The 16,326-nt window shown below is 32.6% G+C and overlaps 1 protein-coding gene and 1 long non-coding RNA gene across 3 annotated transcripts in view; one reads left to right on the plus strand and one right to left on the minus strand.

Moving 5' to 3' along the window:
- LOC127871144 (uncharacterized) overlaps positions 1-5,418 on the minus strand; it is a 45,348-nt gene extending 39,930 nt beyond the window's left edge. Inside the window, exon 1 of the mRNA XM_052413871.1 lies at positions 5,005-5,418. The gene's annotated coding sequence lies outside the window, so the exon portion shown is untranslated. The remainder of the gene's footprint in view (positions 1-5,004) is intronic.
- A 4,604-nt stretch (positions 5,419-10,022) lies between these two features.
- Positions 10,023-13,407, plus strand: LOC127874920 (uncharacterized). Of its 2 annotated transcripts, none has more exons than XR_008047179.1 (6): positions 10,023-10,125; positions 10,706-10,903; positions 11,339-11,421; positions 11,635-11,655; positions 11,845-11,927; positions 12,986-13,407. It is a non-coding gene; the product is annotated as an uncharacterized LOC127874920 (long non-coding RNA). The 2 variants fall into 2 exon arrangements; XR_008047178.1 differs by lacking the exon at positions 10,023-10,125 and adding an exon at positions 10,325-10,549.
- Positions 13,408-16,326: the final 2,919 nt, after the last annotated feature.

Consider the following 16,326-nt stretch of genomic DNA (forward strand, 5'->3'; position numbering starts at 1 on the left):
CTTATGAGAGTAATGTTGGTGAAATTAACCTGATTGAACAGCAATTACCTATGAAAGTTACGTAAAAGTTAAAGACAAATTTGAAGTGTACTTAAAAAAATGTGAAAAGTGAAGCAAGTCTTAAAGAATTATCGGCTCTCACTACAGATGTGTCGCTACAGGAAAAAGCAAAGTTACATGCGCTGGAAAAGATTGACCAAAATAAACTATCAATATTAAAAAAAGTCATGTCCAGCATGAAGCCAAACTCTGTCCATGGTGGTGTGAAGACACACAGTTCGAGATCCTCTAGCTGTAGGAGTGAACTCATCGCATTGAAACAAGCAGAAGCCGAATCTGCCAAGATAAAACTGAAATATACTCAACAAGAAGCAGCTCTTTTGAAACAAAAGGCTGAATCAGAAGCGAATCTTCAAGTTCTTTCTCAGCAAAAAGCTTTTGAAGCCGACGCTGCAGAAGTAAAGGTACTACAAGAGCATGATGTCGAAGGCTCTGATGGGTCAGAAAGTCATGTTGCACCAGACATTAAATTCAAATTGAAAACTTTGCCTGTTGTAAAACCTGACAATCTAGTTCAAGAATTCATCAAGAAATCCACAAACAATCCAACAGTATCTGACACTAATATGGGAGAAAATCTGTGCAAATTTCTCCTTAAAAAAGACTAGGCTCTCTCGCGACTGACTATATTTAGTGACAAAACTGACTTTTTATCCGTGGAAATGTTTGTATTAATATGTAAAATGATGACAATTTATAATAGCTGTATTAATACAAGTATCAAAAATGTTGATTTTTAATGCATAAAATGACTTTGTTTGTGAAAATGTTCGTTTTAATACGAACAAAGATGACAGTTAATAATAGTTTGTATTAATACGAAATATCAAAAATGTTGATTGTTAATGCAAAAAAAAAGACCTTTTCCCTGAAAATGTTCGTATAAATACCAACAATGATGACATCTATGAATTTATCAAGTATTTCTGAAAAAAATGTATAGTGCGAAAATTTACGAAATATGGTTATGTTAAATATCTATGAATTATACAAGTATTTCTGTTTTTTTTTTAAGTGCGTAAATTTACAAAGTCTGGTTTTGTTAAGAATCTACGAATTCACCAAGTATTTCTGAAATTGTTTAATAATGCGTAAATTTAGGAAGTCTGGTTTTGCTATGAATTTGCCAAGTACCGAGTATTTCTGAAAATATATAATAGTGTGTAAATGTACAACGTATGTTAAGAATTCAGTGTTTTTTTTCACCTAAAGGGGAATGGTGGCGGGGCCCGTCCAAAGGGGAAAAACACGTCGTTTTTCAGGAAAAGGGGAAAATTAAAAATTTACTCTTATATGTAATGATATTTATTATATGAATACACATGAATGCATGAATGTAATATTCACAGCTGAATGTCTTTGCCCTTTTTCTTAAATATATACCAATGATTTTTTCAACATTAGTTTCAGACAGTTCAGCCTTCATGCACAGTCTTTGTTTTCCTTGCCATTTTGAGTCTAATTGGGATTTTTTAAATCGATAAAATGGAAAATGTGAGCATTTTTTATCAATAAAATGGACCAAATTGGAATGTTTTTGATCAACGAATATTGACACAATATAGATACATCAGGCCTTTCCCTGGCCATTTTGGGTAAAAAATGCAATTCATGTTAAATTAACTGATTTGGGAAAAACTAACTTAATATAACTCTTTATAATAATTCAAAATCATATTAATTATAGTTATATACTTAATTAGTTGTTTATGAAATAAATTTGAGATATATCAGGGCTCAACATTAATCGAAAAACCAACTTGCCCTACCGGGCCAGTACTTCCAAAATCTACTTGCACTGAACGTAAAGCAACTTGCCCAAACATGTAATATCACATCAACTGTAAACCTCATATTGTTTAATAAACCAAAATGATAAACCACAAAACCTTTTTTATTTTTGAACATTTAACAAAATGGTTACAGCAATTGAAGTATAAATTAAATGCTCTTTGTTCTTTTTGGCACTTTTCCGGTCGGACAACTAGATTATAAAATAACTTGCCCAGACCCAACTTTTACTTGCCAGGGGCAATAGAACAACCATAAATGTTGAGCCCTGTATATTTATCATAAGACAGTTATTTAAAAAAAAAAAAAAAAAAAATTTTTTAATTTTGGAGGGGATTTTTTCTACAAAATGGGGGTAAAATATATACTCTTTTTTGAGGGGAATCGGGCCGAATATCGGCCCCGAAATTGCCATAAAAAAAACACTGCAGAATATATGAACTGACCAAGTACATGACTTTGTATTTCTGAAAATTGTTAATGCAGCATAAATTTACGAAATATGATTTTGTTGAGAATATATGAATTGACAAAGTACGGGGTATTTCTGAAAAAATATAATAGTGCGTAAATTTACGAAGTATGGTTTTGTTAAGAATATATGAATTGACCTGGTATTTTTCTGAAAATTGTTAATAGTGCGTAAATTTACGAAGTAAGATTTTCCTGAGAATATATGAATTGATAAAGTAATTCTGAAAAAAAATAGTAGTGCGTAAATTTACGAAGTATGGTTTTGTTAAGGATATATGAATTGACAAAGTATTTCTGAAAAGTTTTACTAGTTCGTAAATTTACGAAGTATGGTATTATTAAGAATATGAATTAACCTATTATGTCTGAAAAGTTTTAATAGTGCGTAATTTTAGGAAGTATGGTTTTGAATTTACCAAGTATTTCTGAAAATGTTAAATAGTGCGTAAATTTACGAAGTATGTTTTTGTTAAGAATCTATGAATTCACAAAATACTGACATTTTTTAATAGTGCGTAAATTTACGAAGTATGTTTTGTTAAGAATCTATGAATTCACCAAGTATTTCTGAAAGTTTTTAATAGTGCGTAAATTTACAAAGTATGTTTTGTTATGAATCTATGAATTCACCAAGTATTTCTGAAAGTTTTTAATAGTGCGTAAATTTACTAAGTATGTCTTTGTTCAGAATCTATGAATTTACCAAGTATTTCTGAAAGTTTTTAATAGTGCGTAAATTTACGAAGTATGGTTTTGTTAAGAATCTATGACTGTTTTTTTTTTAATAGTGCGTAAATTTACGAAGTATTTTTTGGTTAAGAATCTATGAATTTACAAAGTATTTCTGAAAATATATAATAGTGCGTAAATTTACAAAGTATGGTTTTGTTAAGAAAATATGAATTGACATCATATTTCGGAAAATTGTTAATAGTGCGTAAATTTACGAAGTAAGATTTGGTTGAGAATATATGAATTGATGAAGTATTTCTGAAAAGTTTTACTAGTTCGTAAATTTACGAAGTATGGTATTGCTAAGAATATGAATTTACCAATTATGTCTGAAAATTTTTAACAGTGCGTAAATTTACGAAGTATGGTTTTATTTATGAATTTACCAATGAAAATGTTAAATAGTGCGTAAATTTACGAAGTATGGTTTTGTTAAAAGTCTGGTTTTGGTAAGAATCTATGAATTCACCAAGTATTTCTGAACATTTTTAATAGTGCGTAAATTTACGAATAATGGTTTTGTTAATCATATATTTTAAAAAAAAAGAAGTTCATAAATTTATGCCACATGGTGACAAGCAATGAAAAAAACTACTGATTTTTCTCCCTTAAAATGTTCGTAAATTTACGAATAATTTCTTAGTTGATGTCAAATGTGTTCTTTTTGCATTAAAAATGTTCGTAAATTTACGCACTTTTTTTTAGGAAATATACAAGTTTGATAATTCCTGTTCATGCATTTTGATTCAAGGTTAAATTTGTGTGCAATAAAAGTGAGAAAAAAACACCTGTTTTTCTTCATTTTGCAACGAAAAAAGGGAATATGAAAGGATATTCCCTCATAGAATTCCGATGCATTATAATGACTGGTACGTTAACTGATATTAATTTAAATAAAGTACATTTACAATAGATCGCATACCTGTCAATCGCGATTAAAATTAAGAAAGCGTCAATATTTACTTAAAAAGAACGACACTTGAAAAGAACTTACAGGGATTCAGACATACAGATACCATATTGATTCCACAGTTTGTATAGATACCTGCAGGAACTTACATCCGATTTCGACGAAAATAGCTTGGGTCGTCTATAGAATACACATGTATTAAAAAGAACAAACCGTTCGAACCTTAATATTTACGTAATGAATATGATTGAAGGATAAATGGAATGTGTAGTTTTACCTGATAGATTTACCAAAGGCAATTATTTTGTTGAAAATACCGAAATTATACGCGTAAAATAGGGCATATTTTTAATAGTGCCAGCTACATTATTATAATTAGTTTGATGCAAAAATATAATTTTGACTTCTTTTCAGGCGTCCGATTAGTCTTCGTAAGGTGTACACTGATTTTGAAACTGGGAACGTTGATGGCAAATACTTTGGGGTTGAACCGATTGAGAGATACGCCAAAACTCACAATTATACCATAATTATGACAAAATGCACACTTGTAAATAAACAAATAAACCCACACATTTAAAAAAATTAAGCGATTGAAGAGAATATTCGTTTGAATAAATCTGAGGCACGTTTTTAACGGTAAAAACTTCATATGGGCCGTGCTCTGTGAAAAAGGGGTTAAATGCATGTGCGTAAAGTAACGTCCGAGATAAGCCTGTGAGGAGCAGTCCTCATCGGCTAATCAGGGACGACACTTTCCGCCATAACTGGATTTTTGTTAAGAAGAGACTTTCTGTAAACGTAAAATACAATAAAAGTGAAAAAGTGTCGTCCCTGATTATCCTGCGCGAACTGCACGGGCTAATCTGGGTCGACCGTTTACGCAAATGCATTAAACCCCTTTTCACAGAGCACGGCCCATATGCATTGAAAGCCTTCATCTCAGACAACATTTAGCGCAACTATGTTAGATGTATCAAATTTAATTGTATCAAAAACACAAAATGTTTCAGAATAAAGCAAAAAAAAAAACTTACCTTGATCGTTTACTTTTTACAGATATAGAAATCTCCAATTGGCTGACTTGGCACATCGAAGATTACATAAATGAACTACATTATCCATTTAAATTATATGGTAAACAGCCGTTTTCAGTAATTACCGGTGTGATCATTTGTGTTTCAGGTGAATAAACATACCCATCAAGTGTGTATAAATAGTTATCTCGGTGAGTTGAATTCAAGGTCTTAATGTTAAATCACAGATTATCATCTATTACACTAAATAGTGTCGAATTTCAAATCCTTAAACTGCAGAAATAGTTTAAACACGCATGTAAAATAATGGTAACACACACATCGAGTGACTCTTATTTATACACTGGATTTCACCATCAATCGGAACTATTCTACTTCTACGAAATAAAATGTTAAACCACGAACGTTTCTGCTGGGATGTATAACTTGCGCTATCGGTTCTTTATCTCTTGCATGTTGACAAAATAAGGATTGTAACGCTCTCAAGGTACAACATAGGACAACACAAAAACTACATCCTATCACATTTTAAATTTCTAAAAGGTGAAATGCAATAACCGTTAATAAGCTCATGTAATGACGTCAATTTTGAAAGTAATTATATTGCTTATCCAATCGGGAGGCGGAAAACTACAACGGGCGAGGCATGGTCAGGGGTGATAACCCCAAAAAAGGGTTAGGGTAAGGGTTAGGGTAAGGGGTCGGGTTAGGGTTAGGGTTGGGTTTAGGCTAACCCAAACCCTAACCCGACCCCTAACACTAACACAAACCCTAACCCTAACCCTCTAACCCCCCCCCCCCCTTGCGCAATACCATACCATGCCTCGCCCGTTGTAGTTTTCCGCCTCCCTATCCAATCACATGGTGTGATGATCACAGCAATGAATGCACAAAGCATTCCGAACTAAAAGCAGTCTTGTCACGTGGTATGTTTCTACTAGGATGGTACTTCTGACACACATCAAAACGATACAGAGTGTCTTGCACTCAGTAATTTATTTTGATAAAAATTAGAGCATCCACAAACCGCAAGACCTTTTCAAAGCAAATATGTTAAAAATGTATATCAAAGCTTGTATGCAATCAACGCCATGATTAAGCTATACGGTAGAAATTAACACTACATTTTGGATTCTGGATACTGTTTGTTTTTTAGTTTGATTCTGAAGCAAACAGGTTATCCATTAACATTATGAAATGATAATCGATGATGAAGTGCCAGCTATTTTAAAAAGTATGTGTACTCATGTATATATTTAGAGAGTTATGGGTCAATTTTATAGTTATAAATAAAAGCAATGTTTATTTTTAAATTGTATTGTACTTATACCCCGGTAAGAAAGAAGTAGTTGCGTACATTACTCTATTGTAGTTATTCGTTTCTCTCCAGATTACTGAGCTGGCAAATACTAACCACGTTTCAAGTCATTAATTTTTGGAATACTTTAACAGTAATATTTGAGGTCTTATTGCTAGCGACGTTATTTTTTTAATCAAAATTTCCTGCTTTATGGATATGTAACCTGAGTCCAAAATTGCATTTTAATCAGTAAAACAGGTCGAATGATACATAAATAGAAATCAGGACAATAATATTTGCCGCAGAGTGGTAAGCTATTTGCAATACAAAAAAATATTAACATCCAGAAGACAATCAACATAATAATTATATCCATACCACAATGACAATTAACTACAATTATTGCTTCCCTAAGGCAAACTATTTTCTTTATAATAAGATACATTTTTGTTTTTTTTGTACAAATATATCGCATATAGGTAAAGATATAACATCATCAGATTCCATGAAAGCATCCACCATTTTCATAATTTTACCACAAAACCCATGAAAAACACATTTTACCAAATAATGTTATGAACGAAATTCGAACAGGTTTTATCAATCATGTACACACTTTACGTTTAACCGATTTAATAAATCTTTAATAAACTGTACCCTCCCTATTTTACTTTATGTATGCTTCGTTTGCTAAAAAATGCTATAGGTTAATTATGCTCAAGTACTATTAATTGTATGAAGGCTATAACACAAGCAAAAATTGATACAATCATTTAGTCATTTAAAACTTTCAGTTCATGAAAAAATGTGAAATTTTGATGTGTATGAGCCGTTGAGGTATAATACTGCTTTCATCACAGGAACGTTCAGGTATATTACTTTTTCCAAAATATGTAGTTATTTCCTTGTTGATGAAAACATTCAAAGATATGCCAAATAATTGTCTTTGATCTTCTACCTCAAATAAAATGAATTATGACCCATTTTATCAAAAGCATTTCATCCGGGTATGTTAGCATGGACAAAGTCAGACTTGTATGTAATATGTAGATCGCAGATTTGATTCCGAGCCAGTCAAAATAAGGTGTGTAGACATTGGACATATATGTATCATAAAATATTTGTTTCTCATAATATCTCTGACTCAAGAAGAAACATACTAATACTAAGTGTGTTAGTTTTGTACCGATCAACCAGCTGATAAATCAGCCAGGAAAAAATGTGAAAAGAAACACTAAGTATGATTGAAATACTTATGATTTCAAAGAACACACACACAACATCATGTGAATCATCATCAAATTATGAGAGCACTAATATCACATGAAATTCACTTCTGCAGCTGGAAGCATGCTCCACAGCACCAGCTCTCCTGCCTTTATGGTCAATGCATGCCCCGTCAAAGACGCCCAGTAACCGGGGATGCTCCCATTCCAGGGCATAAGCCAACAGAACTTCTTTTCATTCCACGGGTATTCAAAACAACAATGTGTTAGTTTTTCTTTCTTTTTGATATGCTATATTTTCTGGTTTGGCATTAAAAATTTAAAGTCAACTTGTTCAGTATTCTACTAAACGTACTTTAGGTGTGTAAATTAATGTTATGTGTGTAAGCAAACATCACAAAGATTCATTTGAATAAATAGCATGCTTAAAATCATGCATTTAATATAAAGATTTTATATGTGCTAAGCTATATTTTCCAAAAACTTGTGTGTGCTAGAGCACATGTTATTGTATAAGAAGTTCTCATGAATTTCTCCTATTTCCGTACGGACAGACAGACAAACAGACAGACAAACAGACAGACAGACAGACAGACAGACAGACATACAGAGAGACAGACAGACAGACAGAGACAGACAGAGACAGACAGACAGACAGACAGGCTGGTTGGTTGGCAGGCAGGCATGCAGGCGGGTAGGCGGGTAGGCGGGCGGGCGGACGGACGGACGGACAGACAGACAGATAGACATATAGACAGATGGACAGACATACAGACAGACAGACAGACAGACATACAGACAGACAGACAGACAGACAGACAGACAGACAGACAGACAGACAGACAGACAGACAGACAGACAGACAAACAGACAGACAGACAGACAGACAGACAGAATGCGTGAGTGTGTGTGTGTGTGTGTGTGTGTGTGTGTGTGTGCGTGCGTGCGTGCGTGCGTGCGTGCGTGCGTGCGTGCGTGTGTGTGTGAATTCCCCGGTTGGTTTTAGGCGCAAATCTCTAATCTACGTGTATAAAATACCAAACTGTCAATTTAAATTAGAAATCCAACGCCTTCCCCGATTAGCGGGTTTGTGGCATGCACAAAATATACACAAATCTTCACCAAATTACAATCGAGTGTGTATCCAGGCTTATAACAGTTCCCCGGTTGCGCTGTTTAAAAATCATACACTCGGTATTTATATCATTTAGTGAAAGTAAGTTGAAAAAATGGAGTTTCGAGCAAACAAACGCATTAAACTAAGGAAAGTTTTTTAATTATGTTTACAACTTTCAATTACTATTAAAAAGCGTTTTTATGTAAACGTTAAAGTAATACTGGATGACGAATTTTAAAGATCGATTTATATAAATATCATTTGATTACAAAGCTTGTTTCACGGTACATATTTCACGAATATATTTTATAAATATACGTTAAACAAAGTAGAGCTCTAGGCAGTTTTTCGTTCGTTATATATATAAATATATATATATATATATATATATATATATATATATATATATATATATATATATATATATATATATATATTGGAGCTATCCTTCTCACCCCGGCGTCGGCGTTAGCGTGAGCGTTGGAATGTTAAAGTTTGCGTACCACCTCAAATATTGTCTATGTCCCTTGACATATTGCCTTTATATTTAGCATACTTCTTTTCCAACATGACCCCAATCTATAAACAAGAGCAGACTACTGTAAACAACATTTTGTAAGAATTATGGCCCCTTTTTCCACTTAAAATATGCATATTATTGATAAATCTTTGTTAAAGTTTACGTACCACCGCAAATACTTTCTATGTCCCTTGACATATTGCTTTTATATTTTGCATACTTCTTTACCAACATAACCCCAATCGATAAACAAGAGCAGACAAGTGTAACAAGCATTTTGTAAGAATTATGGCCCCTTTTCCACTTAGAATATGCATATTATTGATAAATCTTTATTAAAGTTTGCGTACCACCTCAAATATTTTCTTTGCCCCTTGACATAAGGTTTCATATTTTGCATACTTCTTAACCAACATGACACCAATCTATAAACAAGAGGAGACAACTGTAAAAAAGCATTTTGTAAGAAGTATGGCCCCTTTTTTCACTAAGAATATGCATATTATTGGTTATTCTATGTTAAAGTTTGCGTACCACCTTAAATATTTTCTTTGTCCCTTGACATATTGCTTTCATATTTTGCATACTTCTTTACCAACATGACCCCAATCTATAAACAAGAGCAGACTACTGTAAACAACATTTTGTAAGAATTATGGCCCCTTTTTCCACTTAGAATATGCATATTATTAATAAGTCTTTGTTAAAGTTTGCGTACCACCACAAATATTTTAATTGTTCCTTGACATGCTGCTTTCATATTTTGCATCCTTCTTGACCAACATGACCCCAATCTATAAACAAGAGCTGACAGCTCTTGTTGTTTTTCTCATCGACATTTCCATTTTAACATCTAGTAGCCAAAAGGGTCCAAGTCCCCTTGATCTCGCAAGAACGTACTGCCAGAATTACGTTGATCCACCAGGTTTTGAAGTAAAAACCGTCAATGATGTCATAGGTACAAATATTTTTGTATATGGTTATGTTTAAAGTCGTTTAGAAATTATAAAAGAACATCGTAGCCCCTTTCCATTAAAAAGAAGAAAACAAACATGGACTATTGGGTTACTTAATACTGGGCAGAAGTATGGAAGTAGCATAAAGATTTATTGATTATTTATGAATAAAACACTATTGGCGCCTATATCTAGCCTTCAATTATATGACCAAAATGATTATTAATATAAAATGTCTACAAATATAAATATTTCAGGCGAAGAAGTCTTTGCCACTAAGCCTTTTAAAAAAGGAGGCTTTCTTCTCGAATACAAAGGGGATCTGATAACACGAGTAAAACATGCACGGCAATTAGAAAAGTAGTATGAAAAGGAGAGTCAAGGCAGCTTCATTTACTTTTTTAAATACAGAGACAAATCTTGCTGGTAACTACAAATTATCTTTACTTTGCACATCAAACGTTTACATCACGCCATTAGAAGAAGAATTATCTTTAGTTTTTTCACCATAATAATTAAATATGGCATGCGCGTTATTTTAGTTTAAAGCACCAGAAGTGTTTATTTAAATGTCTTATTCAGCATTGACGCTACCAACGATATATTTCATGAGGGTCGAATGATAAATGATGCCGAAAATGGAGACGCAAAACAAATTGTGTAATGAAAATAGTTGAAGTCAACCAAGCTCCCCATCTATGCACTTTCGCCGACAGAGACATTGCAATTGGCGAGGAACTCCGATATGATTATGGAGTACCAACACTTCCATGGAGAAAGGTACATTCTATTGTAAAGATGGCATTTGCGATGGATTTATCACTGATATTTATCACATTTTAAATTAGCTTTAAATGTCTTTTGAATTATTATTTTTATAAATATAGCCAATCAGTTTTATGATAACATTCATGTTCATTCATGAGTTATTCATTTTAAATACAGATATTCAAATATCTTTTTGCCGTGAATTAAAATGTTTAATCATTAAAAGTCGTCAAGCTCTACTTTAATGCGGTCTGTCTGATAATGTGGATTTGTTATTTGAATTGTCAGAAATGCACGCAGCAAAAAATGGGTATGTTTCACAGTGATTTGTTATTACTACACATGCATTAATACAAATGCGTTGTACTAAATGGTTTCATAACTAACGAACTTTCTAACACTGACTAGATTATGTCGAATACCAATTTGGATTGTTGTTTTGAATAGGCAACACAATGACTACTAGATCTACGGACAGCCAGGAACCAGGACAAACAACATCCATACACACGGAAGAAGTCAATGAGACGGTTTGTAATATTTCGCAAGGTCGAAGCTACAAAGGCGTATTTTCTGGTTGGTTTTGTCTTCAGTGAAATGGGCGTAATTTTGCCTTACTAAGGTGTATTTTCTGGTTAAATACCTTTTAGCCGTGAATGAAAATGGTTTATCATTAAACGTCGTCAAGCTCTACTTGAAATGCGTTCTGTCTGATAATGTGTATTTGTTTTTTGCATTTTCAGAAATGTACGGAACAAAAAAGGGTATGTTTCACAGTGAATTTGTTATTACTACACATGCCTAAATACATATTATGAACATCATGAAATTGTTGTAATTGTTGTACAAGGAATTAATGCCAATGTGTTGTACTAAATGGTTTCATGAATAACGAACTTTTTAACTCTGACTAAATTATGTGTTATTCCATTTTTTATTGTTGTTTTGAATAGGCAACACAATGACTACTAGATCTACGGACAGCCAGGAACCAGGACAAACAACATCCGTACACACGGAAGAAGTCGATGAGACGGTTTGTAATATTTCACTATGTCGAAGCTACTAAGGCGTATTTTCTGGTTTGGTTTAGTCTTAAGTGAAATGGGCGTAATTTTGCCTTAAATTATATTGTGCAAATATTTATTCCGGGTGATGCTAATTGGTATTTGGGCTTAACATAACACGTACGGCGATGATCATTATATTAACATGTTATAGCACACGTTATGCGAATTTAAAAAGAATAAAATATTGTTTACCAGTTGTAGTGACTATGAACTACTTGTTTTTCAAAATCTTCATATACACAAAGAATTTAGAATTTACACCTGTCAATGAAACTGGTGAGCATGTGTATTAACCACTGTAGTCTATAAACATCGAATTCATAATAATCACAAAAACGTTAATTATCGCTTATCCAAGAAGTGTAATTTCATTAATTTTAATTTTCAGTATAAGACTTATACGCTGCCAATTACTGTGTATGAAACTCTGAAACATTAGGAAATTTAACTTGCGTGTTACATATGGACATTGGTTGATATTTTATCTTAACGACAAAAAAACAATAGCGTCTACTCGATATTTTGCTATACGATACATTCTGACATGGGTAAGAAAAGATAGTTCATGTTATACCCACCACCGCACAATACATACAGAATTTACCGTGAACCACAGTCCGTTAACCAGTTCTTTTTTCTTCCAACACATTTGTCCAGAGAAGTACAATATCTTTCATTTAACCGTGCATACATTTTGTCTTATTAGTATCTGTAAAAAATATGCATTGTATACTTTTTCGAACTTTGAGAACATGTTTGGAACAACCTGGTATATGTTATGACATGCTACGTCGGTGTATTCAGCCAATCTTTAAAAAAGTAATTGTTTGATTCATTAGGCAAAATAATGTTTCCAAATTTGTCGTGTGACATCGATGTCATTATCAGGTGCCGTAAGTACCTGGACGCTTTTGTCGTAATTTTGCTATGAAAAATTGTACTGAAGTATATATATATATTCAATATGAATATCTGACACATGGCAGTTAGCGACGTCATATGGTGATTTATTATCCATGTACAGAAAAGGGTACTTCAAATACCAGGAGAACAAAACAAGCAGCCAAAAAGCAATGGAGTGAAAACGAAAAAGGAGCTGTTCACAGACACTTTGATCGTTTTTTGATAATGGGTAAATTACCAGGGAAAAAAGAAATACTTGCATGTATTGAAAGTGAGAATGACCTTCACAACAGAAGTTGGAAAAATTTCAAAGACTTTTGCAGAAATTTAATTAAAACAAAAAAGCGACGGGGACTTTTAACTTAAAAAAATATAACACATATAATGCACGTTTAGGAGAATACGTTAAAGGATGAAGTTGCCACATTTTTTTGTGTTTTCTTGTTCTATATACTCTTTTCGAAAACGATATATGTGTGCTTATTGTATTTGAATGTTTTATTAATACGGTTCAGTCAAAAACGATATTTTTTCATAATCATATCGCCGAACAAATTAGGAATGGTATATAGTTCGGCCAAAGAGTGTTTCTTTGTACTTTCTATTACGAGTTTCTACGAGTTACTCACTATACAAGTGTTTTTTTTACCCTAAACTTGGTGAATATGAATGAATATAGCAAACATGATAACACATCAATCTAGAAGGCTAAACGTTCAGAGAAGGCACAACAAAATTCAGTCGGATAAATGGAAACAAACATTTTGTTCAAGCATAACAAACAAACACTTTTAGATGTAATAAGATAAATGTAAATAACATAAAAAACTACTGCTAAACTACTGCTACAATATGAAGAATACAAATGAATGTTTTGTCAATTTTACAAAATTTGTTTTGAATGACATGTGTCTGACTGGCAGTTGAGTACTTAAGAGTTATTTTAAAGTAAACATTAACCAAAATGTAAATTATTGCGTAAATATCGCACTAGAATTGATTAAATAGTTGTTAAACATTACAATAATTTCCTACACAGATTTTTGTGCATTTGTTTTGCGTGTAGATATTCTCATTAGCTATCAATTCACATATTTGCTTTGTGTATATAATTGGTATGTTTATATGTTTTTCATATCAAAATTGCTTGATCTACAAAAATTCGCGAGGAGTTATGCATTGTTTCCCATGTTTTTAATTGAAGTTTATAATTCAACATAGATGAAAATTACTAAGATGCCAGATTTAGTTATGTTTTTGTCTCATTTATGGTTAAAGATCAATTAACATACCCATTTCCCAGACTAAGATATTGTTAAAACAATTTATCGCGTTTGCGACTGACCTCTTTTATGCATTCTAACACAAGCTATTTACTTGTTTTTTACTTGTTTTATTTTACTTGTTTTTTCGAATACTCTTCATATACACACACTTGAACAAGCTGTACATATTTGAAACATATATTTATATGTGATATGCAAATGCATGCACAAAGCTAATAATTAATCATGTTTATAGACTTTGCGATATGATGCTATAATGTCGGTTGTTTTAAGTGATTAATCATTATGTTAACCATGTTATCTGCCATCTGGAATGTAATTAAGTGTTTTGACATGTATGCGAAATTGATCTTGTTCGGTTTGGTGCTGAATATTCAGAATTGAGTCACACTGTTATAATTTTCCTGTTGGTAATATTATTTTTAAGTTGGCACCAACAAGACACTTACAATTGATCCACATGTGCAATCCCAGTAAGTATATATACTATAATGTAAGTGATTTAAAATAATATTAAACTACGTGTATGATAAGTGTTTGCTTTGGTTCATATTTAATTATTAGTGTTTTTATATAATGATAATGCTGTCAAAGTCAGCGGTAATTATACGTGTATAACAACACCATGATAACTTTTATATTGTTTTCAACAAATAATATATGGATGACACATCGGCATAACTTTTCAGTGCTTAAAATACACTCTTTCTATTATATTTTATGCAAAAATTAGGTACATAAGTTGGTTTACATAAATGTAGTTTGAACAAAATACGTGAATTCAAATCTTAAAAAAGGTGTTTGGTTTGCAAGGGAAAACAAAGCGATTGCCAGTGACTATTTTCCTTAAAATATAATCTGTTATTTCGACAGGTAGAATTAAATGTAAGTTCATTATTAACGTTAACCCGTTTTTTGGCATTCTCTACTCAAACAAGTGCATACATACTGTATTTTTTTAATACAGCACATGTGTAATGGTATCACAGTTGTAAAATTGGAATACATATATTATAACAATAAATACTGATCATTATTCAGATTGACCTACCGCCGTAGACTAAGTCACTGGCGCATCAAAATGCATTGTTATCAAGTCGTTTTGCTAGTTTACTAAACTATTTAGTTTCTCAGGCCTCGCCACATTCGTTGTGAAACGTTCATGATTGTTTAAAGTTACAGATTTTATTATTTTTAAAAATGCAATAAATGTATTAAAGACAATTTAAGTGAAGTGGAAGTTGCCATGCGTGTGAATGAATTTTCTGATGTTTACCTGTTTCAGGGGATTAAATGCATGGGTTATTTTATAATGTCAGAGTAAGGACAAAGTAAATTTACACTACTCAATCTACATGCATATGGGCAGTTCTACTTTTAGGATAAAAAACTTCATAGTACGTGAAAATCGTGAATGCTTTTTTCTGATGAAAAAAGGAATTAAACAAATAAGCCGCCTCACCCTCTCCTTCATTCGGTTTGACAAATAGCGTGGCTTGAAAAAAAATAACATTATTTTTTAGTTTTAAGAACGAATTGTATTTATTTGTTGATTGATTGCACCATGATTGTTATGGTATAATGCAGCATTTGCATGCTTGTAGTCGGCTTAAAGCTGATGAAGTCATAAATGTATTGTTTGATTTGCGTTATGTCTCTTATGCTTATTTTGATGTGAATAATATTTGAGTCAATCACAAAAGGCATTTAGTACCCCTGTTGGTATACACCGTTCCCCAATTGGCACATATCGCAGTTCCTCATTTGGTACGCATATAATTCCCCGGTGTGCATGTAAAATTTTCTTTGATTTATTACCCTATTTATCATAATTTTTATATCAAAATCGTATTTTAGGTTCGAAACTTGTCTGTTCTTTATCACTTTCAGCTTTCTAGAATATGTGGAAATGGTGGTCCCCGGTTGGTAGGTTTAGAACACATTTCCCCGGTTGGAAGGTTTTACAAGTATGTGTGTGTGTGTGTGTGTGTGTGTGTGTGTGTGTGTTTCTGTGTTTCTGTGTGTGTGTGTGTGTGTTTCTGTGTTTCTGTGTGTGTGTGTGTACTACTTGTGCGACATCAAGCGATGGCCCTTTACTAAATTTGTTCACATCAAGCCAACGGGTTCAAAGTTAAACTAACTCTAGAGGCTCATGAAACAAAATGAAGTCACAACC

This window comes from Dreissena polymorpha, chromosome 3 (genome assembly GCF_020536995.1).
Source record: "Dreissena polymorpha isolate Duluth1 chromosome 3, UMN_Dpol_1.0, whole genome shotgun sequence".
Lineage (NCBI taxonomy): Eukaryota > Metazoa > Mollusca > Bivalvia > Myida > Dreissenidae > Dreissena > Dreissena polymorpha.